Raw genomic sequence first — 26,940 nt, 5'->3', positions numbered from 1 at the left:
ACAAGAACATGCTCTTCAGCATTTTTCTCCCCAAGTGCAAAGTCTCATAAAAATAAGAATCAAGAACCATTTCTAAATTTCTACTGATACTTTTTTCCTCACTTCTTAGCCATGGGGCAGCACTAGAAAGTTCAGACTTGTTTCACGTGGAGACGTGAAACTGAAGATGGCACTCTCTCCCCATGCAAACACAAACTTGACTGCTGCTCAGAAATGCTCTTTGAGTGAAAGTTACACCTGCAGCACATTTTCGGCACCAGTTTTTGTCACCACTACAGCATCGAAAAGACAGATAGCAGCTTGGCTCTGTTAAAGCTAATAAAACATGATTGATGAACTGGGCTAGAAAGCCATGTCAGTTCAGATTAGGATACTTGTGCCATCATTTGACGGGTCCCACACTTTATTATTAGAATGGACTGTCAGGACTGTAAGGGCCACTAATAAATACATCCATCCAAATCCCCTGATGCCTTTTTTTGTACTTAAACCTATTTATGAAGTACAAAAGTTTTTTCCTATGAAAACTCGCTTAATTTTTACAAAATACTTGTGCTTAGGAATACAATATACTTCCTTAAACAGGTGCCTGTCAGCTGCTATTATCTCATGCACTGAAATCCAAGTAATCCTCATTTTACTGCATTATGCGGCATAATAAAGGCCCACCTCTTTGACAATGAAAACCCACTGGAGCATATATAAAGTACCGGGGAGAGCATAATCAGCTTTCAGATGTTGTTTTTGACATTAGTGTTAGGCATAACCTCATTCTTAACTGCTGAAACAACTAATATGTCAGATGTGGAAAGTTGCTAGTGCAAAATTGGTTGCAAGCAGTTGGTTTTTTCACCACCAAAAAAAGGGAAACAAAGGAAAAAGCTATTGGAGAAAATGCTACCAAAGGAAAACTGAAAGCCATGGGACATACAGGAACAGTGAGCTCTGTGGCTCAAATCCTTAGATACCGCCCAATGAACTGCATAGAGTCTTCATAGTAGCAGATAAAGAACAAAATTTCTTCTTTCTTCTACCAGGCACCAGGCAGAGGAAAACCAGCCTGGTTTTAGACTCCACAAGCAGTTAAGGAGCATGCCATCACCTGCTCTGCACACCTCCGTACACTGGAGGTCTTCACTCAGCAGCTCCAAACCGGAGCAGGCTCATTGCCACCCCCTGCCACCATTCCACCTTTGTCCTCCCGTCTTCTGCTGTCTTCCCGCATCTCTGCTCCCAAGAATGCAAGGACCAAAGAAACCACCATTAGCTTTCCTCCTTTTCCCAGTAAAACAAGATGGTTTTTATCATTTCTCAGGCCTGGATACCTGGAGGCAAAGTACAGTCCCATACACTTTTAAAGGCGTTTATCGCATAGTGGCAATAAAAAAAATTCTGTGCCATAATTCTGTGCACACAGCAGTAGTGTCAAGAAATGATCAGAGAAAATTATTACATCTACAGCACGAGCTCCTTTCTCAGGCTGACAGGGGAAAATCACTGTCCCAGCATCCCTATGACTGACGAACTGCTCTGTTTGCAAACTGAGATTACCAAGGAGGACATGTTTTCTATGGACATATAAATTAGAAGTTTCTTCATGCCCTTTATTTACACCATCATCCTAAGGACACAGATGAGACAGAAAAGAAAATAGCAGACATTAGCAAATAAAACTTGTACCCATTTGAGAAAATACAAAAGCATGAAATGTTAAGTATTTTGAATTTCTCAATTAGTTCTGCAACCAAAAGTGTTTGGTTTCAGGCCACAGTAGTGAAAACTACTTCCGATATTATTTTTCCTGTTCTACAGTTTGCTTTACAAGCTGTTGTTCACTGTTTGTCTGCAATACAGAGAATACCAAGCCAAAAAGAAAAGCTTATCAGCACGCTTTTACTTTTTAACTAATGTCAGAAACTAACAATCTATGCAAGACCACATAAGCTACAGTTACTGTTATATCCACAGCTTTGCAGACTAATAAAAACAGTAGTGGAGGTATGAAAGATTTCTCTACCTTTTTTTTTTCTTTTTCCTCTAGGTGGAGGAATTGGAGAGAAGGAAAATGCTCTATTTATATAAGCGGTAATCTCTTTTTAAGATACTAATGGGAACATATGCTTCCCTTGAATGTATTTTCACAGTTGCTATTTTTTTACTATTCCTTCACATTTCATCATATGATGTGCAGTACTTCTCAAGGTACAAGAGGGAAAAACACACAGTAGCAGCACATTTTGTTGCTGTCGAGCAACCCCGTCTAAGACAATCTGAAAACCGCCACAACCACTCCACATTTTGAGTCAGTATGTTTTTCAAGCAATACAGTGATAAAAACGACCAAAAAAAAAAAAAGAATGAAAGAAGTAGAGACACTCTTTGAAAAAGGGCTGCCTGTGAGATTTTGGGTTGGTCAACAGTTTCATAACTGGAGATCAAATTCAATGCCAAATAAATATTTTAGTGGACTCTGATCTTGCATTCAAAGAGGGTTTGAAGGTGCTTTGATCAAGGGGACCGTGCCAGCCCCTGACTCTCCCCTCCTTGGGGCCTCTCCGTGTTTCCCTGGCTGGCTCTAGCAGGTCACGGCAGGCCCTGGGGGTGTCAACCTTTATCCATAGAATGGATAACGGTATAATGGTGCCTCCAACCAACCCAGCTTTATCAAAAAACTAACTCACTTGACTGCTTTTACCTTTTCTTGTTAGTTTGCCTTTTTAGTTACAAAACTGTCAGAAAGAATAAATTCCCAGATCCAAACTGCTGTGCTTTTTCAAGAAATGTAAATTAAATTTAAATTTACAAGCCCCTCTAAGATGGCTTTGTTGTCTCGTAAGTTTTGTTTTGTTTGTTTTCTCTGAGCTGTATCTGTGGCAATCCATCAGACTTTATGGGAAGACAAACTACCCATGGAATTTCACTTCATGAGTAACTCCCACCTGTTCCATGGCTTGTCTGTAAAATCAAGGGAGTGAGACAAATAAAATCATTGCTATTATAATACTCCTATCAATATGTGATACTGTATTTATCAGACTCTCCAGCCACCACCAAAGCTATGTTGAGTTCTGCCTGGGCACTCACCAGCCTGCGGCTCCTTAGAGCAAAGTCTGCAGTTTCATCAGAGTCCCCATCACCTTCCCTCTCCTTGTTCCCCTCAGCCTTGCAGAGAGCGGCTTCTCGGATACAGAGAACAACAACAAAACAGCGGATGCCAGTTGGATTTCAGGACATGCACTTTTTTCCTTACTGAAACTGCTACCAAAAATTAAAAACTGTTTGTATAGATCTCAAAAAAATACTGAAAAACATTCCAAGAAAAAAATAGACATCCGAGTATATCAGATGTTCAAACAGTGATAATGGAAAAGTTTATAAACACAAATAAGAATTCTACATCGTAAACACAACTTAATAACAGCAACAAACTGTACATATTGACAAGTAACATTCCTAAAAGAGCTTTAAAACACTTCTTTTTTTACAGTTTTGAGGTCTTCTTAATTTGCCTTATGTTTTCTCAGCTCTCATATTTTCCAATTTATTTCTTCAGTCTTACATGTAACTCTGCAAAATGCAAGTATACGTTTTCATGTCTTTAACTTGAAATACTAAGCCTTCAACTTGAAACATTAAGCCTTTAACTTGAAACATTAATGCCATAAACACAATAAAATTGTCATAATTGGCAACCAAGTATTTTCTGCCCCAACATCTCCATCTGGATTTTTTCCAGTGGTTTCAACTAATTTTTTTCCAAAAAGTATTAATTTACATCTCATTTCCACCTGCCATTTTAAGTGTCTCTGATATTAATTCTGATTTAAATAAAATCCTGAACTTTTCAAAATGCATGTCAAGTTCAAGGTACAAACTTTGTGAAAAGAGTTTTCATATAATTTCTCCTACAGGGAAGTAGTCATGTAACACCTTATCTTTTGAAGGCATTCAAGGTAAAAATAATTTATAAAAGTATTAATTCAAGCCCCCACTAATTATTATGTGTTTTTATTACCACATCTTCTAGGGCTCCAATCAAGATAAGTAATGTGTCAGTGATCAGTGCTGGGCACAAATATGATCTCAACACTGAAAGCTTAAAATCTAGTTTTTCTTATAGCTCTAGAGAGTCAACTCTAGTATAATCTTCCAGGTTTATTTTATGACCAAATAAAAAGTTTATTTAAATAAGTACAGGAGAGAATTACAGTTATGTGAAAGTTGGGACAGCGTTTAAATTTTTGAAACAGACCTTGAAAGCTGCAAGGGAAAGAAGAGGTCGAACTGTTGGGAGTTTTTGACTTGAACTTCTGATCAGCAGACCACATTTTCAATCATTTTAACCATTATGCATTTGAAGACACTCAGTAAGAGCATTTGAGTATCTGACTGCTCTTAGCCAAGCCTCCTATTCTGGGTAACATCCAGTCTGAGTAAACAAAATGCTGTCCATTTATCTCTCATTTTTTCAGACGGGCACGATACTTTTCACTGCTTGTCCTGAGCACTTTTTTCAGCTTTTGTTCTGCTCCTGCAACAGGACCAGCTCTGCAATCTCTTCCCCCCTCCCTCAGTACACACATGGCTACGTCACTGTACGTACTCAGAAACAATGGTTTGAGGAATGGCATGATTGATTTTTCATATAAAACAAGGGCTTTACCCTTGCTTTAACTTACTGTGTCTTTTGAAAGCTGACTGGCACCTCTGTGATTACCACGGACCTCCTCACCAGAAAGCTAGAGCAGTATCAAGCCTGAGATGAACCAAAGCAGGGATTCCTAAGCTGTGGCATGCAAACCACTTCAAGGCACTGCTTTTGTGCTGGGGCAGGCAAAAGCGGGAGCAGCAGCAACAGATCCTGACCTTTCTGGGCACAGTGCTAGGACTCACAGTGTTTATTTGTGCCTGGAGCAAAGCCTAGTGTGGTAGGGGAAGTGCTTTTTGCATGAGGGAAAAGATGGTGTTTAGGTTCTGACTTGGAAGACATGAGAATTCAGGAATGGCTGACTTACCCTAAAAAAGATCATCCGCATATGACTCTTTTCTAGCAAACAATCTCTTCTAGGCTATCACTTCAAGGGATTAACAAAATCAGCAGTTTAACTGAGGTCACCTCCCTTACTAAGACTGATATATAAGCATGTAAGAAACATGACATTGTCCTTTTTTTAAAATATAAAATTTCAATGCAACATGACAAGTTTTATACACACATTTAAAATAAACTGGTACAAATAGGAAATTACAGAAAGAAAAAAGAAATTACAAAATCTGTAATTTTGTAATTGCCTGCAGAGTAGTTCCCTTAAACAAGACTAAATTAAAAGCTCTGGTTGTGAGTGAATGAAGCTTATCTTTCATAAAATTAGGGAAGCCGACCACTTTATACAGAAATGGTCTTCACTGTATAAAAACCTTGAAAGGGAGCCTTAAGTAAAAATTAATAGCATACATAAGTTACATAGGATATTACAGTGAAAATTCTTGGGTTCCTCCATGTCTGGCTATGGACATTTCACAGAGATACCTAGCTTACCTGGGCCAGTTAACTTGGTGTTTACTGGAGACAGCTGTTCTCAGACAATTATGAGACACTCTTTTAAAAATGTCCTTTAAAAATTTGGACAGAAGATAAATTGATTACTTTTTTAATACAAAGTTTTTATAGCTCTTTCTGTACAATTACATTTACGTTTAAAGTCAACATTATGTTAATAAAGAACCCATACTCTGAAAGTACTGCTGAGCCATACTAACTATTCATCTCTCAATCTTTTCATCTAGAGAGACTAACAGCTAGTTAACAAAAAACCCCAGGTATCACGCCGAAATGAATATATGATAACCAGCTTTCCCCCAAAGTTACAGATGATACTGTAACTGTTAGGCAAGTTAGTATTCCATGTTTTTTAGGTGTGCATCTGTTGCTAAAATCATTCCTTAGAAATATAATTTATTATGAATTTTCTTACATGCTTTCTTGATTTGGGTGAGATCTCTGTCCTTCCTCCATAATGCTTACAAAAAGTTTGTATCAAACATGGTGCTGATAAATTTGTTCCTTTGAATGTATATGTTCTTCTACCCATCAAAGGAGGACTTGCACGGAAGTTTCCATTTTTCCCTTTGTTTGTGTTGGCAGCTTTACCAGTGGGAATTACAAAGAATTTCACAGCCTGGCAAAGGGAGGAAGTGACATCTCTATATCCCCAAATTATCCAGCTTTCAGCAGCTTGCTCCTTTTTCTGCTGTGCTACACTATAGGCTTTTATTCCTTTTTCGTCCAGTGACAGCTTACTGCTTGACTAAAATACAATCCTGCCTCTTTGTGATTTTATTAAATCCACCTTTTGCTTTAAGTTATTGCATCCTGAAGCCAAAGTTAAGTTTTTAGTCCTCTGCAATACAGAAAAACATGGGGGCATATTCTGCTCTCTAGAGGCGTTCATCAATTTCGTGTGGAATGCACCACAATAATCAAGAGCAGAATGTGGGTTTTGGCATCCACAGATAGTTTTGCCAAAATACCATTGCATTAAACTGATCACTTACTAAACTCCACAAGCTTTTTAAATTTGGAAAACACCTTAAAAATCTACATTGCTTCCTATGCAAGAATCCTTCAGTATTTTTCAAACATGCATATTTGCAATTGGAAATACGATATTAATGTCCACTTATGACAACCCTCTCCTTTACGGCAGTGTCAATCCAAAACTATCCATGACATAACACCAAAATTTGGCCATTGCTGTATTATTTTACCTAGTATTTCTATGTATAAAGAAAATTTTAATTCACTGTGACTGGTTTTCTTCTCATCACACTTGCAATTCTGCTACAGTCAATGGGGTTGCAGTGTTGTAAGTGAGAGCAAAATTTGGATCAGGATACAGATTTCAACATCACCCTACTGAAAAATATAATGTTTCAGAGGTTTTACCACAGCTTCAAAAGTGGATCATCTTACAAGTGACTAGTGCTGGAGAGCAAACATCCTCCATCATCATAACCAATTTCTCAGCATCAGCACAAGCATTTGGAAGAATTACTTTACATCATGATCTCTATTTCTGGACACAAGGACAGAAATGCAGGTAAGTTGCTTTTACATCCTAGTTAGATTTGCATATATAAATGAAGAATAAGCTATCACAATTCATAGTATTTTGTAACATGATTCAGAAGCTTTAATACAATCGGGTTTCTGTCACTATCATGAGACATTAGGTATAAAGTGCTTCAAAATGGACAACAAAAAAAGCAGTACAGTGAGGTGGGGTTTTTTTATACCTATAAATTTATTTTCCTAAACCAGACCTCTAAAAATTTACATTATGGCCTAAATAGGGAACTTTGTATTCTGCTTCTCCAGCTGGGCTTTTGACAATTTCCAATAATCAAACAATACCTTTTCAAGACTGAGAATAAAACGTAGAAGTTTCAATGTTTTATCTGTGGAGAAAGAAATGAACTGAAATACACACAAAATGGAAGAATTTGAAGAAAACCTGGTAACTTTTGCAGGTGAACAAAATCTCTGTCTGAACTGGGAACCAGGCAGCAAACCCTAATGGGATACAGACAAAAAACATTAATGGTATTTCCTTGTAGCACGCCAAAGTGATTTTAATCAGCTTTGAAGGTAATGTAGTGATTCTGGTCATCAGCCCTACAAAATAAATACAGATAACCCTTTTTCTTCTTTCTCAGGCAGGCACAACTGTATTTTGGTAATTTTTAGAATACAAGAAAGAGTGTTTTGGAGATACACATTTAAGCAAGGTATTTCTTTCAAAATATTCATTTCTATGCCAATAAGAGTATTCAACATAACCTATTAAAAAGTATATGCATGTGATTTTTTCTTCACATGTCAATTGTTTCGCTGGCTTTAATAAGTGTTTAATTCACAGTGTGAAGTTAGGCATATGTGTAAATCACCACACAAACGGAACCTGAATTGAAAAAGTGTTAAGTTTCTGCCAGGGATTTCAGGTCTACTCTCGTTTCCAGATTTGTAATACTTCATTGTTTTCAACGAAAAAGACATCACACTATAATATGTGCAATTAGAAATAAGACTTACTCCTCACACATATTTCTAGAGATCTACAAACACCTTGGGATATTACTAAAAAAATTACATAGTGCATGAAAATATTGCTTTCAGAGATTTGAAACAACTCAAGCACACATATATTAATTCAAAATGAATCTGCTATAAATATCTTCAGTTTAGAAAGAGTTCAAGGGAATATTAGAAAATACTAAGGAATATTTTAAATAAGTTGAGGTACAGAGCAGAGAGAGAAAATACATAAGTTGGTAACTAAAATACCTAGCTAAAATAAACCACAACTATTTCACTACAAGTAAAATTGTATCGCATGTTCAGAGTGCATGGCATTACTGACCAGCAAAGCCATGTAGGCAAAGCTTATGCTGATTTGGCCCCAAACTGTCACATCTGGACAGAGGCAGGGCCCAACCCTAACTAGTACCCTGTTACTATATGTAACTGCAGTTCTGCTTTCTGTCACTGCTCTGAGTGCACGAGCGCTGTATTAAAAGCACTAAGGGATAAAAGGAAGTTTCAAACAACCTCCCAAGTGTATTTTAAAAAATTAAATAAACGCCTGGCTGTGCCTGCACAGAAGGGCAGGGTAGAAGGAAAGACTCACAAGTGAAGTCCTTCTGACAAGAGTGCCTGTTTGAGACGGCAGCAGGGACAACGGGCAGTAGAAGAGGGAATTATGTGTTTTTACCCCAGTGAGTGCGGCACCCCAGCGCTGGCTGAGAGCTCAGTTTAGAAGATATCAACCATGGTATCTCTGCCTTCTGTCTCTATTACGAATTAGATTACCAGATCAGATCTTTGGGTTATACAGGATACAATGAAATACTTATGAAAGTGGACATTACTGATGGTTTTTAAAGTAGACGCAAGAGTCACTCCACTGTCCAGTGAAGTTATGGAACAACCTGCCAGGACAGGGAGTTCAATGTTACCTCTATACTACATGGAATTGTTGGTGTGTGAAATACAAATATTTCTATCTGACCAAAGCAAAACTACTTAATATTTGTGGATGGTCTTATTTTTCATGAAATAATTTCAGTCATAGTCATCCATGTTCTCTAGTGGCAATGAATTCCAAATCTTTATTATGTGTTGGTAGAAAAATATACCTTTTATTAGTTTGAAATATATTTCAGTTTCTCTTAATACTCCCTAAATTGCAGCATTTGACTTACAGTCTCTATCCTAGTCATTATTGCATATGCATTACCGCACTCATCTGTCAACTATATCTGTTGCAGTCCATAAAGGAGGGTTGGGGTTTTGAGTGTCTTTATTAATTTCCATTTCCCATATCTGAATTCTGTAATTCTTCCAAATCCATAGCAGGTTGAGCAAACAGAACTGAACACAGAGCGTGGATTTCCCTCCCTCCCTCCCTCCCTCCCTCCCTCTGTGCTTTCCTGTGGTAGCACAGAAAGATCAGGAAAGACTCAAAACCAACCACTGGGTAACATCACTGTAGATTTTGTGTGAGGTCGTTTATGCTGTCCTCTAGAGTACCAATGCTCCTACCTATCTAAGTAGTATTAGGGAAAGAGGGTGGCAGGGCAGAGGGGTCTACTCACATTTTAGGGAACTACAATACAACTCTAAGCCACCACTTTTTCTGAATAGCCCACTTCTCAGTTCAGTCCTGAGACGCTCCCAGCATGAGACTCAGCAAACCAAGACCCGATTCACTATAGAAGAGGGGAGTTACAATCAGGTTGGATGAACCTGAATTTTGATTTGCTAAATATATACATAAAGTTAGATGCCTGAAGCAGTTGTGTGAACTCCCCTTTTATCATATTTAAACAAAGTTTTGTAGTATTACCAAAGATTTTGCTTTAGTGAAGAAGAAACAACACTGGGAACCTTGAGGCTGATACTTCAGTTTTTAGTTAAAACAAATCTAAACTTCTGGTTTCTATAATAAGATTTACCATATAGGCAAAAAGGGAGTGACGACCACAGATTACTAGGTTAGTTTTGCAAGCTCAGAGGGACACATTGTCTCAGAGTTGGTTATTGGGAAAAGAACACAAATAGGACCTGGAGGTGCACCAAGTTTAAGAATAAACCAAGCAGCTCAAAGAGGAATTCTGGGGGACAAGTAGCTTGAAACAGCTACTATCTCAATGAAATGTAGGAAATCAAATATAAGAAAGAGCTGAGGGACTGTTTCAGAAGAACATGTGTGAATGAACAATTAACCTTGAGCATTTGGAAAACATTAACTAATGCCTTCCATTTGACACTATGTGAAAAGATCATATAGCTTCCTACTGCATGAAACAAACTCTATGTCTTGCTTTTTCTGAATCTTTATCACACAAATCTCATCAGCACAGATAAAGATTAAGCCAGAGGTCCTTAAAGTTGAAGACAGAAAATGGAGTTTTTCATCATATCTCTATTTTTATGATAAAATATTACACAGATTCTTAGATTTCAGAGGTTCGAGAAATCAGCTGAGGAGTTCTTCAGCAAAATTAAGTTAAACGGAAGCCATTTTCTGAAGGTCAGAGAGCAAATTCAGATGGTTAATTCAACTCTAAGGGAATTAAAAATGAGAATTAATATAAACAGGAGCTGTGCTAACAGTAAAAAGGCAGAAAATAGATATTACAAAAATGTTATAGTCTGCAAGTTTTCTAAAATATACCTAGGAATCTTGGGCACTAAATCATGCAGGTTTTTGAAATTTCAGTCACTAAACCAGAGTTTTCGTAGTCACTGCTAGGTTAAATACAAGGACATACAATTAATTTCATCTACATGAAAGAATTAGCACTGAAGAAAGTGACTTAAAAAAACAAAGATTAAATATTTTGATAGAATACAATTAAAATTCACTAACCTTGAGCATAAATCAGGTTAATCATTATGACATATGACTGGTTACCCAGAAGCACCTTTCAGATTTTGTCTCAATGTTTAAGTTGTACAAGGTTTGAAAGTTACCAAGTTACGAAGACCTGATTCATGAGCTGATTCACGTGATTCAGTTCCCCTCCAGCTTTAACAAGGTGGTCTAAAAGTCTACCAAGGTAAGACTGAAAATTCTGCTGAGGAGGAAAGGAGGCCTGATATCACTCATGCAAACGATCCAAAGGTGTGGTCAATATGGCTATCTTTCTACATGATTGTCTTGCTAAAGAGATGGCCAGTTTCTTTAAAGAGTGTTGTTATAGTATCTGGAAAGATAGCAGAAATAATTAAAGGCACCAAAACACTCCAAGACTTGTGTCCACCATATGGAAAAACTGTCAAAGAAGCCACACTTTAAAGGACAGGTATTTTCTACTGTTTAAATAATTTGCATTCAATTTTAAGCATTTTTAAATTATATTTGTAATTATACAATTCTATACTAACAGCAAAACTTTATAGAATTATTGAGTAAATAGGATTTTCTAAAAATAGTGTTACTGAGTCATTATTAAATGTATAAACAAGAACTTCTATTTTAATCTCAGACATAAATAGGAAGAAAAACTTCTAAGTATAACTCAAGATTAAAAAGTAAACTACAAAATCATGCTATACTCAATAGGTAATTGTTTTACAATATGCAGTGTATAAAATGTTGGCAATTATATGTTTTTCAGATAAATATTTTGTTTTCACCTGCACAGAAATTAGTTTTCCTAGATGCTTTAAGTTTCAGTTTTCTGATCAAGGGAAATCAGCTTTACAGTTGACTTCACAACTACACAGAACTTCAAAGGTGTCTAAGCAGGAAGAAACCTAATTGTCAATTCAAACTCATTTTTCAGGGGTCAGCAATTAATTTCATTTGTAACATATGAAAATCCTCCTGTATACCTTTCAGTACCTTTAAGTATCCAGACGGCTTTGAAAAATCTCTCCCAATGTGATGTCTTGTTCACTTAGTAACTGTGATTAATAATTCTCTTGTATAATAAATCCTTTAGACCTGCATGAATATATTTTTGTTATGGATTCAAACTATTTAAGGCTGGTTTATTTCAATAAAAGAAATTAAAACTTGGTTTTCTGCATTTGGGTGGAATTCTGATTTGCATCCAAACTGCAGGTTGATCCAAATAATGAGTTCAAATTTAAATTTCTACGAAGTAACAAATGTGTTATCTTTATTTTTTACAAAATAGAATCCAAGGTTCAGAAGTTGAGTAAGCCCATAAAATTACTTTAAAAATCATTTGTTTCCCTAAATTCTTGTTTTCCAGGTGTCATGCAAGACAGGTCCACATTTCATGGTTATACTGTCAATGACAAGGTTTCTAAAAAAACCCAACAAACCAATTTCAAAATATTCATAAAAAGCAAGATAAAGACCTTTTTTTCTGATGGCTGGTTCAAATCATGGTTGGAACTGGTGTTTAAAAACACTTTCACTGAAACCAGGCAACCCTGGGAAGCAGAATGACTTGAATTAATTCTAAGAAATCTTAAGAGCAAGAAGACTATTATTTTGAAGGTCTGATCTTTCACCACTGAAGTCAAGAGCAGATCTACCACAGATCTCATGGGCCAGACCCAGAATGCTCTGAAGAGTCTAGGGCATGTTACTCCTTCCTAGCTTGATTTTTAGTCTCTTGACTCTTGAGATGGCAGAACAGGCCTTAAGACTGAAAAGAGTGAATCTAGAATCATAAAATAGGCAAATTTATATCCACACTCATTCATAAATTGTAGATTACATCTTTATATGTATTATCTCTGAATTTGAATTATTAAATTTGTTTGAGCTTATAAAGGTGTTGCTGATACACTGAACGGTCAGGAGAGAGGCTAAACAGGTAATGCAACTAAAAGGAGCACACATTAATAAGTTAGCTATCCACTCCTATAGTAACTTACACCTTCTTCTGGCTCTTTGGTATGTAAATTAAAGTGACTGAAACCAATTTACATTCACATGTATACATCAGAAAGCGGGTGGAAATCTAGATTGGCTGAACTTACAAATTCCAATTTCTTGGCAAGTTAGATATCTCACCTAAAATCTCCTTATCCATTTATACATTAGGAAATGTGGACAAACCAGTTATGGAACAGACACAGACCCAATGAGATCAAAAGCAGATCAGTATGCAAGGGTGATAAGCCTAATGAAAACATGGTTTCAAATGGCATATTTTAAACTCAGTGGGAGCCAACTGGGACTTCAGAACATGGAAAAAAGTATACGGGGACTGGTCCGAATGCACAGAGTTTACCTCCATGTACAAACTGTGGGGAGCAGACACTTCCCAGCAATTAAGGACAGGGTAGGTTAATGGCATGGGGATTGTTCTGACTTTGAGCCAAGGCAATTAGGGGACTGCACAGTATTATGGCTGTCTTGCCCAAGAAGACTACCAGAATGTTCTACAGATCTGCGCTCTTCCAAGTAGATCATGTCCAACTGGCCAAGGTTTAATTTTGCAACTTAACGATGATATTAAACATTTGTCCAGATCTCAGTATGTGCTTGAAGAAAGAATGGAATGGAGTATTAAATATATAAAGACTAGCCAGTATTACCCTCAAATCTGTCATCTATTGAATGCATCTGGGAGGAGCTGGACAGAAAACTAAAACTTTTAAAATAAATGCACAGATCACTGAAATCTTGCAATAATTCTCCCCAAAAGCTAGAAATGAATTGGATCAGCAGATAACTTTGCAAACACATACACACCCGGGTGTGGGTGCACACCCACTCTCAAAAACATATTTCCTAACATCTGCCAGGCCACCATGCCAGAAGTGAGTTTTCTCTTTTCTGACTGGATAGTATTATTTTTATGTGCAGCTGTTGAACCAAATATTCTCCATAGCCCTTGGATAATAAATCCTTTGAATACATCTAAATGTGTGTGTGTGTGTGCATGTGTGAAATAGTGACTCTTCTTTGAATGTTTCCAGCCTGTATTGTAATACTCAACTTGTTCCAAAGCCTACAGCAGTTACTTGGAAGACTCCTCTAAGCGTCAGTGCGCTTTGGATCAGCTCCTGGAGAACAAAGCCAACTTGAAGTTTAACTGCAATGCGGAGATGTATGTAGGAACCCACTAAATGCAGAATAATAAACCTGGCTGCTAACACACAGTAGAACATCCTGCATTTTAACAGAACACTGTGACACAAGGGCTGACTGGCCAGTACCAGAGAGGTTAAAGCACTGAGCTCAGTGGCTCAAAACCAAACAAAATGCACCCCTGTAGTGAGGCACAAGGCATTCTGTTTGGAGGCACATGCAGATCACAAATAAATACACCCTGTGCTAGCAGAGTGGGTCACACTGCTTTCCTAGAATGTGTGATCTCCCTGCAGTCTGCTTGGGAGATCACGCTATTGCACTATGTTCAACGAGCTTCTCAGACATGATCCAAGTTAACGAAAATTTTTCTGCGGTCAACAACTCTTTGCTTAAGAACATAAGTAGATCTGTTCAAGATAACAAAAAAATGCATTAAGCCCAACATCCCACCTTCAGCAGATGCTAAAAATGCGTAAACCCAGGGAAATCACACAGTGGTATTTGCCCAAAATATTCTCCAACCATCCCATCTTCAAATGTTAACCTTTTAAACTGACATTCAAAGGAAAAAAAAAAAAAGTCTTTTTTTTCCACTGTGTCATCCAATCCCTTTTGTCCATGTCACGACTTGTTTCCTATCTTCTAATCAGAAGTTTATCAATGTGTGAACCTACCCTCTGCTCCCAAGCCTGTCGAATGTCCTCAGAAGCAGTTCCATGCAGAATGCTACTGCATGCCTTTTGGAAATGCATGCAGAGCTGATCAGCCAGATCTCTGTCTCTTGAGAGAATTCTAACACAACAGTGAGGCACGTGAACCCTTTACTATGTTGCTTACCATTGTACGAAAGAGGAATGGGGGCTGGGGGGGGCAAGATCCTTACTGGATGAAAAGTATATTTTTAATTATGTATACCAAAGCAGATACCGTATGTCACTTATACTGAGAAATTGTTAAGATTATGATACAGCAAATTTCAATCTTCTGATTTTAATAAAAAAATAGAAAAGAAATGCATCAAGAGTTCAGTATGCTTCAAACTTTGGTGATTTTTTCCCCAGTATTTTTAGGACTTACTTTTAAATGAGCCAAAGAACTCTTCAAGGCTGAGATATGTTTCTTTCTTTAATTAACATCTTACAAAAATTTACTGAGTCATATTGCATACTGTACTTATTTAAAGCATAATATAATTATCCTGTATAATACCTTTAATTACTTCTATTGTATAGCATAGGCTCTACAGAACAAACATCACCGTATTATACAATCAATGATGTCCACTAAGAATCTACGGAAAGTTGACAAAGAGTGAAAACTGCCCTTTCCAGAATCCACGCACCTGAGAATACTGCAGGGCACAGACGAGAAAGTCTCTGGGATGCAAATGTTCCCATTGCAAATAATCTTCAACTGTCTTAAAACTGACAGTGAGTCACTTCAGTCTATGATTTCTAGATATTTCTGCTTTTACCACTGTTTGTTACAAGTGATATGATGCCATTATAAGATTCAACTGCTGTAACTGTATGTTTATGTGTGTTTGGGAGGGATGAAGAAACAAAGCCGCTTGTTATGCTACATAAGTAGCAGCATACAGAACTTGAATACAAATCCCTTTATCCTTTCTAGGAGAGCCACATCATTATCAGGTAACTGTGCAGTTTTGTAGGAAGGAAAACCTTACATAAAGGTTTATGGAATTCCCTACCTTGTCCAGTCACCACTGTGGATAAAGCTGTGAAATGCTTGGGAGACAACTGCTGTATGCCACTGAAGAACATGATAGCTGCTGTAAGTACAGCATTTGGGCTTGACAAGAGACACAACTTTGATGGGGCACCAGAGCTTAAATTTGGGCTCTGCTGAAACAGATGGCAAATTCCTATCAATTTCACCGGAGGTAAGATCTTGCTTTGAAGGTCTTTTGGTTTTCCATGCCTTTTATTTCTACCTCCAGTGCCAGTGGCTTCCCTTCAGCATCTAAGAAGGGCCACAAAGTCCTGCCAAGCTCCTTCACCAGTACATCTAGCCCAAGCTGGAAAAAGACAGGCTATTCTTCTGAAACGGACCTTGAGTCCAGCCCATGATGGCTGCAGATGAAGGAATTCCCTCAACTTAGAGAGAGGAGTCTGCTCACATGCTTACTCATTCTCTCATATAATGAGACCCAAACATGGGCTGCGCTACCAGGCCATCAGGCTAATGGTAGCCTACAAAAATTGCATTCATTCAGGAACTCCTGTATGTGGCAGGTTGCTAGTGACACTCCTCGGCATCGACAGCTCTCGTTCTAACTTTGGTCTTATTCTTTCTGAATCAAAATGGGTTTTCAACAAGACACAATGAAGGGAAACCAAATATTCATGGAATGCTGGAACTAAAACAAATGGCAGTTCTTTCAAAACAAATACAGATGGCAGGTAATGTGCACGGCCCAGGAGGCCAAAGAAATAATCACTCTGTGAGCCGCGAATAATCAGCTCCGGCCTTATGGAACCAGTTTGCATTTGGCAAGTGAGAGCACAGTGGTGTTCGGCTTATTAATGGAGGTAAAGGCAAAAGGGTTCACTCCTCATGTAAGACAATCATGATGAGGCTCACAGAGCATTTGTGGCTGGTACCCATAGGGATCATTTCTGCTATGCCAGCCAGCCATAACTTCTGTTATGGCCAAGCAACAAAAGTCCTTATAAACCGTATTCATAATACCAACACTAATGTAATCCACATGAAGATGGACATTACAGCAGAACATGGGAGAAGCTGCACGAGTGTGAGCACATGTATGCATATAAACATAGGTGTGATAACATACATAAGCCCAAAGCCTTGCACATTTTGGGCACAGCCTCAATAAATTATACCTAAATTACTTACCTCTAAAATATACTTATAAGAATTAACTACTATAGATGAAAACAAAACCAAAATTTATTTCTGGAATAATGACAGTAACTGGTTATATAATGACTGAATCAAATGAAATACTAAAACATCAACAGAAAGAGGACTAATATTCTGCCTTAAAATTTGCAACAGAAACCAAACTCAACAAAATAGAGATCATGATAGCACAAAAACCCAACACAGCTTCATGAAAAGCACTGCTCTTCTAATGTAGGTCCTTTCTTAGAAACAGAGCAGACACGACTTCCATTTATTATTTATGGTGCCTTGTGCCCATGTCAGCTCCTGATTAATAATTAAAATTAATCTCATTAAGGCAGATTTCATTACAGGATAATTTAATTAAATGATGAATTGGCTCCCAGATGTCATCATTTGTGCCATCTTTTAAAAGATGCTGATGATGACACAGATTTACACAGGTTTTAGTCCTAACCTGAAAAGCTATATTATTTAACAGATTTATAGCAATTTTTCACAAGCAAGGCACACAACCTGAAATATAATTCAAATAAGGTGAAACAGGCACTTCCAAGTATAAACAGAGGTATATATACATTTCTGTATGGCATGAGGAAGGATGAGAAGGTCAGCTTCAAATTTGTTAAAAAGAACTCTAACTTCAGTACTTGTGAGGACCCTACATATCAGTATTTTAAGCAACTTCTTCCTTGTAGCACAAAGCAGCTGAGACAGCAGCAAAAAAATTTATTTCAGATAGGTTTACAGAAAATTACTTCAAATATCCAAATTCGGTGTCTCAAGACTTAAAAGAACCAGAGGAGGCAGATGAATGAAAAGAAGAAATCTCACTGGTAGCAGGAGAAGATGAACCTGGCTGTACCATAATTCCCACTACCCTTTTCATAATGCTACACAAGTTATCTCTTGCTAGTTAACTAAAAAAAAACCCACAATGGAATATCCGCTGCTAGTGAATCAGCACTATTAGAACAGGCCAGAAGGAAAGAGCTAATGAGGGTGTTTCATTAGCCATAGAGCAAACAAAACAAAGAGCAGAGAGGGCGCCAAGTAGTGACATAAAATACTGTGACAAAAAGGTTCAAAACAGTGGAAAGGCATTTTCTCTATTATTTCTCCAGTGTACTGTATCTCACAGTGACAGGTTACATTCCACAAAACCTCACAGACCTTTTTTTAAAAGACTTAGTGTAAGGAAAAATGAAAAAAAGTATGAAGCTGAATTGTAAGAGTGCACCATGCCAATATGTGCGTTTGTGGGCTATTGGTGCTATTTTTAGGCAGCTACATTTGCCTGAGATATGACCAGCAGCCTGCTCTCGATCTACTCCATATTACTGCTTTCCCAAAACACCATTTAGTGTATGAAAAGCACCACGTACATTGAAGTTCATGATCACCAATGTATCAGGAGAAGAAGGCATAGCCGAAGTCCCCACTTCAGGCACTATCCTGTTCACACCAGAGACGATTGCTCCAAATAAAGATGCAAGTTATCCTTCAGAACGGAAACGCTTTAGTACTGATACTTCTGGTTAAGATAATACAAAAAAACCCAGAATACTTTGAATGTTGAAGCTGCACCTCCCTTAGGTGTCCCTGACCCATGCAAACCATCCAAATCCTGCCACAGGAGTGCTGTTAACAAAGCCCTCAACAGAAGGAGCAGCATTGCTCCTCTTCGGTAACAAGCAAGGTAGCACCCGCCTACAGGTGGTAAACCTGGTGGCTATTTTGATCACCAGATAATCTTACTGAACAGCTAGCAGTATTACCAAAACTGTAACCATCCAGGTACCAAGGGCTAAATCTAGAAGAGAAGATGTAGATGTTTAGAACTAAGTAGAATCTTGAGCCCTAATTTACTTTTGGGGCTCCACATACAATACATAGAGGGAGAAAGGTAGGGGCAAAGAAGTTAATGTGCTGTAATTGTCTACCTGGTGGAAAATGCTGAGCAGATGAAACGGGCCTGATTGTCAATCTGCTATTTACCAGTTAGATCAGTGATCCACTGCTCTGTGGCCTGGCTTCTCAGCTATAAGCCACCTACCCAGTTAGGTGCCCAGGCAACACTGACCTTTTTTTTTTTTATCACTGGGAGTGTGTTCTCCAATAAAAAAGTAAAGGGATGGCTTGCAATAGATACACACATATTTAAGTTCTCAGTCTGTCTGATAATGCAGCAAGAAATCTAACATAAAGGGTGCTCAATTCTTATGTCCCAGAGGAATGAAAAAAACCCACAGATGGACACGCATACAGACATATCCTCGAAATGTCTTAACTCCCTATGACCCATGAAGTCATACAAGACTTAGTGTTAGAAACTTAGTGCTGAGGACAATATGCAAAAGTGAGACAGGTACCTAGAGTGAGACTGGAGTAGTACATGTCAACATCTAAAACTGCACTCTTTAAAACCTCTGCTTATGAGCCGTAATTCTTCTTGACATTGTATCTCTGCTTCTGCACAAAGCCAGAAATGTGTTCTATTGAAAAATTGAAAACTTTTTTCTCTTGTTTTATCTCTATGGAGCATCATGGAATGGTGCATATTTGGTATTCTTGCAACTATCACAGATTCTGCTTTGCTCCTTATACAAACCATAGAAAATATGCAACTGCTCCTCTTTAAAAAAAAAAAAAAGTTAATTACAGCATTACTGTGCAATTTAGGAAACTGCTTATATATATAAAAAATATGTTCTAGTTCATGCAATGTTTGTATGAATTTCTAAAGCATTCATTTTTTTAAAAGACTACAGAAATAAACACCTTTGTTCTATAAATCTGTTCTAACCGTCTCTTACCATCTGCAAAATCAGTACGTCAGTCCTTCAACACCATACAACTAGGCTTACAGCAAAAAACTACTACCTGAAATGTGAAAGACAGAAAGTCGCTGTTTATTTTTGTCAGTCCCATGGTTCCACCACACATTGTAACATCTTCTTTTCCTAGAGCTACCTTTTAATTATTGTGAAGCATCGGTTTCACTTACATTATTTATTTAATAGCTCATCATCAAAAAAAAATATTTTGCAATGAGTTTAGAACAGCTATAATTTAGATATGTGTACATATATAAACTTTAAGGGATGATTCAACAGTATTTCCATGCATATAAGCCACAGTTTATCACAAAACTCTGTGATTTAGCAGCAGTGCTGGTTATACACATCTACAGGAAGAAACTTATCTCCTTTCCCTAATGTCTTACCTGCCTCTGGTGCCTCCTCTCCACCAGACACAGAAGAGGGCAGGAGGGAAAGAGGAAAAGACATTTCCTTCAATAACTGCTTTGCTCTGCTTCCAAATCTGTGTGGATTAGCTGAAAAATTATAGCCAAAAAGCTAACTGGTTTATATCCTTTTAAAAGGGATGTGGGCTATGTGGGTAAAAACGTACAATGTCATCCTGTAATTCAAGATTTGAATATAATGTAGAAGCTACATTCTTTCATTGTTTTTCTATCTTGATCTGTCATTTCTGGGGAAACTACAGCCCCCAAATAATATACTAAAAAGTAACATGTTATTTTAATGCTATCAGGGAAAACTTGCAAAAAAGCAAGCCTCCCCACTTAAAATCCTTCCTCAAGATAGCTATGGTCTTTGTAACCCATCACCTTCTGAGCAGTATAATATGTACCTCCTTATCAAAATTAGAATTTCTCTGCTGAAAAAACTACCCACCAAAAAATGGACAAAAAGTCAGATATGTTCTTATTTTCTGGAATTCCATGGCTCTATTCCTCTGAAAAATGAGAGGGGAAAAAAATAACTCTTAATTGTTGTTCTGGTTTCAATATTTTTATTGACAATTTTATTAGCAGTTTTATAGAAAAACCATAACATATGATTTTCTGGGATTTCCCCCACCATTTACCTGGTGGTTAAAGCTGCTGCTTAGTGTCTCCAGTTTCCCACTCTTATCTACCTTTCCGCACATCTTACCAGGCTGGGCTCAGCATCATGCTTCTAGTCTTTCAACTAGCACAGACACCATTGTGTACTCCTACTTTGCACCACTGCACGGTGCAGGCATGCCCAGTTCTTCCACGAGGTAACCTTTCCTGACAAAATCTAATTCCAAGGGGGAAAAAAAAGGGAAAAACCCCCTGACATTCTGGGTTGACAGCAAACCCAGACAGAAAAAAACCAACTATTGCAGACCAGTTGAAAATAAAGGTATATATATAAAATGCAAAGAGAAGTTATTTTCTACATCTTATTGTGGTCTTTAACATAATGTACTAGTGAGCAGATTAAATGCTATTCTTTCTTGTCTTTCTTAAAGAAGCCTTTAGCAAAGCTCTTTTGTACTCACCAGGCTACACACACTCTGGCTCTCCTCAGGCATAGTAGGAAAAAGAAATTAAAATGTGATATATAGTTGGGTGCTCAGTGCTACATCTTCCTATTTTCTTGAAGAATTATGGAGTGTTCCCTGTGTTGATTTAGCACGATCACCTTACACTAAGCTGAGAAGACATTTTGAGGCATTATCATGGAGTTTTAAACACAATGATGCTCACACTCCAACTTAACTGCCGTACAGGTAGGGGGAAATGCATTAAACCCATTGAATTGAGCCTGCGTATATCAATGGTGGGTTTTGCCTACCATCTCCAGAACTGTGTACTGGTGGTTTAAGAGAGCAGCAACTACTAATTTAGTCAGTTCTTCTATTATTCTGGATCACAATGGATGTACATCATTAGCGTAACTGTGTATCAGAAGTTATGCTCTGGTCACTAAACTAAGGTGGAGAAGGGCTGAATTTGCTTACTCCCATACATACCTTGTTCACTCTCGAGTCCATCTATACTTGTGTTTTTCTGATGGAAGAGCCTTTTCTCTGCCAAGGAATGAGTGCAACTGAACATATGCAGAAAGTATGCAAAAACACAGGGAGAAGGTCTAGAGAGCCCACAGCCACCCTGCCTTCAAATAGGTAATTGCAATTACTGCTGCCTCTTGCACAGAAACCATTTTATACTAATAACAGAAAAAGCAAAAGGAAGAGAGATGCCACATCTTAGTGGTTTGATGCCACACCTTAGATGCCACACCTGAGTGGTTTCTTGGACCAGTAGAAGAGGACAACAGTAGCTGATGCTTGATACTTCAGGTTGATTTACCTGAATAAATTTGCAGGAGAGCAATGCTCATCAGTGACATCAAACAATGCTCTTGCAGAAATGAGATATACAACTTTTTGCCACCAGTTTACTGCCAGACTCATGAACTAGAAAGGACAGAGATGGAAGGGGAAGAGCGAAAAGACTGGGAAAGGAAGGGGAAGCATTTGCTTCTGTAATTTTGCCTGGGCTTTCAAAGCTCTATTTAAAAAAAAGAATAGCTTATTTCACCTATGTTAAGAGCTTTCCATCTACTAAGAACATTGATTATAATTGCTTTTGATTGGCTCCCTGGAACTAATTTTATTTTATACTATATATAGTTACAGGAACATCATTAAAAAATAGACTGGCTTCTTACTGATTTAGCTTTGAATTACTTTCCTGAAGTTTATCAATTCAGCAAATAAGTGAAAATCTCTTAGCACAAATTATATCCTCAGAATTGTGAAAATTGCCTCAATTCATCAGCAGGCCAAGAAGTTAATAGATATTTACTAGTTTTGATGTTTCATCTTACAGGCAGAACATAGCTCAGCATCCACTGGATACAAAGTGAAACAAGAATACATTTACATTTTGATGTAAATATTTTCCCCTCAAAATACATTTTTTCTTGCATCCATTGAATAATAAAACCTGCATTTTCATCAGCAGTCTTTCTGTTACTTATTTAGCAATGTTCTACGAAGGATCTAAAAACTTAATTATTAATGAAGAGTTGGAAGTACGTTAGGGTGACACTGATAACCCAAAGACTTAAAAAATAAGGATCAATATTTTTATTTTAGAATCTTTTAGTAAAATATATGCTGCCAAAAATATATGCTACTTTGTACGGATGAACTTACAGAGGAGTAAGCATGAAAATTTAATTCAAGAACCGCTACAGTTCTTTGGAAAGTTTTTTCCTAAAAATGTGTTTTTCAGTCAGGTTCTTTCCAACAAACCCTTGCCAGTTTTACAGGAGTTAGGTGAATAGGTGAGGCTTTTTCCCATTTTCTGCTCAGCTGGGAACATAGGCAATGCTTCTCCATTACCACAGTCTGATTCTAAAGCTACTTTAATTCTTAATGCCTTAATCACTTGTGCTTATTAAATTATTTAAAATGTGCTCTGAACAACAAAGAAGGATCTTCCTTTGCAGCTAATGAAGCAAAGGAAAGTTCTGGTTTCGCAGAACCTGTAGGGTTGAATGGGCAGCTGAGGAAAGATGCCCTTGAAAGTTTTGTTTTGTACCTTTTGCCTTATTTGTCTGCTTACAGAAGAGGGAAATAAAAAATGGGCGAAATAGTAGCAGCAGAGTTGCCATCTCATTATAAATTTCTTCCCAACAGGAAATAATTATTTTTCCTGGTTCTGTTCATTCATAATGTCTCATGATCATCTTCATATTCAGTAATTCTTGCACCTCAAGATCTAGGCTACAAAATTGAGGCTACTGCTCCAATGTCATCACAGCATCACGTGCCTTAAAGGTTGTATAGGGAATCTGCATCTTTTCTACAGTTACCTCTTCATGAAAAGCTGTAAAACAGGTAGCAGGTGGAAATATCATGAAAAGGGAGGAATCCAAAGCCCCTTCTTTGGTACCAGGTACATGAGCTACAAATGGTGGTGTCTAGCAAGGGATAACTTTAAATATGCAAAGAAAGGGTCAATGACCACACAGGGGTGGTGTGTGGGCATGGCAGGCAGACTGGTGATTGTATCAACCCTTTGAACAACCTGTTTTGCATAGGGCTGGAAAGCAGTGTCCAAACCCATACATTATTAACAGCTGCTCACTAGGGGAAGGATATACTCCATCTTACCTGCCAAAAATGTTCTTTAACAAGACTAAGCACAGAGATGGTAATGTCCAATCAGCAAGAACTAGCAGCCTTCACAGAGGACGTCCCATGCTATCACACAGAACACAGGGGTCTGGGGGTGGGTTTTTGGTCACCTCCCTTTTTATATTCTTCCCTTCTGCTCCCAGGCTGAGTTTCTCTCCTAAGAGAATCACTTTAGTAAGGTTTATGAATTATTAAGCATTCTTCAAGAAAAAAGAAAAAAACAAGCCTACAATGTTAAGATGTGTCTGTCCAAACAATGCAATAGTTAAAAAGGCTATTAACTATGCAACTGAAAGACAGTTTGGAAGAAATGGTACAACTATGAAATGAGCATAACCACAGAAGACCACAGAACAGCTTTAAAAACAAAAATAAAAAAGTTAAATGCCTTTACCAAAATAAAAAGCCAACTTTTTTCCACTCATCCAAAGATCCTTTTTGATATATGTATTTTGTAATATTTTATTACATTGCCAAGAATAAAGAATATTTTGTGTTTCATGAATATAGAACAAAGCTTCTTGATTCCTGTGCGTTTTTTCTATTAAATACTCAACAGAGACCTCAAAGGAAACACTGGAACCTACCAGAATTCTCAGAAGTGACAAATAACATGCAAACTGCAGAGTTTATATTATTTGAATAACCTCCCCAAACTAGACACCAAACAAATCTTGAAACACATTTGAATTTTATGTATATACAACTACTTAGGTGCAGTAAATATAATAAAATTTGTGATTTTGCGATTTGTGACCTTTTTTTTCCTTAGTAGAAAGGCAACAACACTAAATCAGCAATACATTATTACTACACATTATAGAAATTATCAAGGGTGAAATCAAATTTATTGCAGCTGTAACACTTCCAAAAAAGAACAGGAATCTGGGTCTGTGCCAAAGAACACACTTTGGGCAGTCGATCACATGATCTTCGAAATAACTAAATTAATTTTGTTGTAAAAATAAAAACTAAACCCCACTAAATATCAAAACCAAAGTGTACAAAAGTGATTTCCAGATTGAGAAGAAGGCTTTCTTTAATTTCTTCAACAGCTGCCATGGCATCTACCTTTCTCACATGAAATGCAAATATACTTTCTACCAATTACAACCTGTATTTATTCAAAACAAAGGAATTTATGTGATGAATATCATAAATATAAAGCCTGATTCAGCTCACAGATCAATGCACCTTATCAAAACCTGAAATCATCTAGAGCAGTAGGAGACTTCCAGAAAGCAGGAATAGCAGAAAAAAACGAGTTTGTCTTCTAATATCCACCCCCAGAGTGTCCCAGGTGGGAGATTACAGCCCACATGCCAGTTACTCTTACAGGCCCCAATTCAGGAAAGCATACCTATTCAGGAAAGCACTTAATTAAGCGCATGCTTATATGCTTTTCTGAATCAGGTCCATGGTACCATAGGAAATGGGTATAACAGACATAAAATGCATGAGTAAAAGTAACTGAGAACTTAGCTCCATAGCATAAGCTTTCATTTATGTACTTTTGTATTTTTAAGACACGATGCACTTAAAACAGCACAGCTAAGCATACTCAACTGTAAAATGCAGCGTGGCTGAAAGGAGACCTGAGTATAACCATATCCCAGGACCCATGCAGTATCTCCCATGCCTTGTCCACTGCAAAAAAAGTGCTGCAAAAGGTGCAGAGTACCCTTTTTTTGCATTATTTTATTTTCCAGCCGATGGGCAGATTTGGGCATATTGATATAATGGGGATGAATGGCAGGTGGCCAAAGAGCTGTTTGTCACAGTGGTTTGGAGCTACTGATACATACCTAGTTAGAGTCAGCAAAAACAGAGAGCAAGGAAGGAAAGAACTCTGTAAATGTTAATCATGCACAGGAACGATGACTTCAAGGTCATTCCTTTTTCACTAGCAGCACTGCAGAGCAAAAATTTTGTATTTTCCTTTCCATTCAATGCTGCTCTCTGAGAAATCTGAAGCTGAAAAAGAAGGTGGCCACCAGCAAGGAAGGTTGCCCAGTGGCTGCTTTCAGCAAAGCAGGAAGCTGAGGGCACACGTGGCAGATGGATTAAGAGTCACTGGCAAGGTCTGAAAAATGCCGAGTTTTGATATGCTGTCATATCTGCATGGGATTATCAGCCAGCAGAAAACTCCTGCAGTTTGCACTGGAGAAAATCAAGTCTAAGAATGGTAATTATGCATATGTATGGTAATACCAGACCCCTTATTTAGTTTCAAATAACTGTTTTGCTAAAAAAGGTTACTTTTTTCACCTAGTTCACCTTGATTTTCTATCACTTAAAAATAATACTAAGCTGAATAAAAGTATATAATAGCAGAACCCTTCAGAACATTACACTGAGAACCACAAAGTTTAAAAATACTCTGCTGCCCATAAGAGCTTTGATCAAAGAGATAAAGGCTAGATTTGGAATCTCCCTCACTGCAAGATAACTGTAATTTTAATATAGGAAAATGAAATAAAAAGCTGCAGTTTCATTCCTTGGCAATTTTTATTAACACTGGAAATCAGCAGGAGCTTTAGTAAGTACTGGCCACTCTAAACTTTGGATTTGTCAAACCAGAAGCTACACAAACTCTCACAACATTACTAACATACTTTGCAATCAGCCAATTTTCAAAATGCAGAGGTCATTTTTGTATAATTCAATTACAGAGTTATTAAACATAGTTCTGTGAAATAATCTTGAAAGCTAAAATAACCAGGCTAATGAGATACCGTTTTCTACTTACATTTACTGAAACACAACATCACGCAATGAAACCAATGGAATAGTTTTCAAATAGGCAGTATTCATAAACTGAGAACCTGCTGGTCAACCCAACCCTATGTAATGGAAAGGTGTATATAACCTGAGCACACTAACAGGGCTGCAGAGGTATTTCAGGGAGGGAAGCAAGGTTCTTTTCAAGTCGCAGCAACGCGACAAGTAAGTGAGACAGAAATAGCAGAGGCCTGCAAAT

At 37.6% G+C, this 26,940-nt stretch overlaps 1 protein-coding gene across 6 annotated transcripts in view; it reads right to left on the bottom strand.

The window, feature by feature from the left end:
- Positions 1–26,940, bottom strand: part of EYA4 (EYA transcriptional coactivator and phosphatase 4) — a 157,335-nt gene that overhangs the window by 93,523 nt on the left and 36,872 nt on the right. The window lies entirely within an intron of this gene.

This window comes from Buteo buteo, chromosome 9 (genome assembly GCF_964188355.1).
Source record: "Buteo buteo chromosome 9, bButBut1.hap1.1, whole genome shotgun sequence".
In the NCBI taxonomy this organism is placed as follows: domain Eukaryota; kingdom Metazoa; phylum Chordata; class Aves; order Accipitriformes; family Accipitridae; genus Buteo; species Buteo buteo.
Note: the sequence above shows the minus strand (reverse complement) of the source record. Positions and strands in the feature narration are given on the sequence as shown.